A 238-nucleotide genomic window follows, 5' to 3' on the forward strand; every position below is an offset into this window, starting at 1 on the left:
TATATTGTCTTTTGAATTGTATACTGTTTTGTGTGTGTGTTATGATAGATCACTAGTTAATATAGCCCCACCGATACCATGTTTGGTCTCTTTGAAATTGTCTTCTGATGATCTAAATGAGCGTTTATATTATATGTAGATGCATAGACAATATATTAGTGTTCTAAGAATCTTTAGTAATTTTGATTAGAGTTCCATATGCAAATTACCATGCTCTCACACAAAGGGTCATAAAACT

At 31.1% G+C, this 238-nt stretch overlaps 1 long non-coding RNA gene across 1 annotated transcript in view; it reads left to right on the forward strand.

The window, feature by feature from the left end:
* The window catches only part of LOC107668178 (uncharacterized), a 21,397-nt gene that overhangs the window by 20,145 nt on the left and 1,014 nt on the right, over window positions 1-238 (forward strand). The gene's annotated exons all lie outside the window — the stretch shown is intronic.

The sequence above is a fragment of the Sinocyclocheilus anshuiensis genome, unplaced genomic scaffold (genome assembly GCF_001515605.1).
Source record: "Sinocyclocheilus anshuiensis isolate Anshui unplaced genomic scaffold, SAMN03320099.WGS_v1.1 scaffold3048, whole genome shotgun sequence".
Lineage (NCBI taxonomy): Eukaryota > Metazoa > Chordata > Actinopteri > Cypriniformes > Cyprinidae > Sinocyclocheilus > Sinocyclocheilus anshuiensis.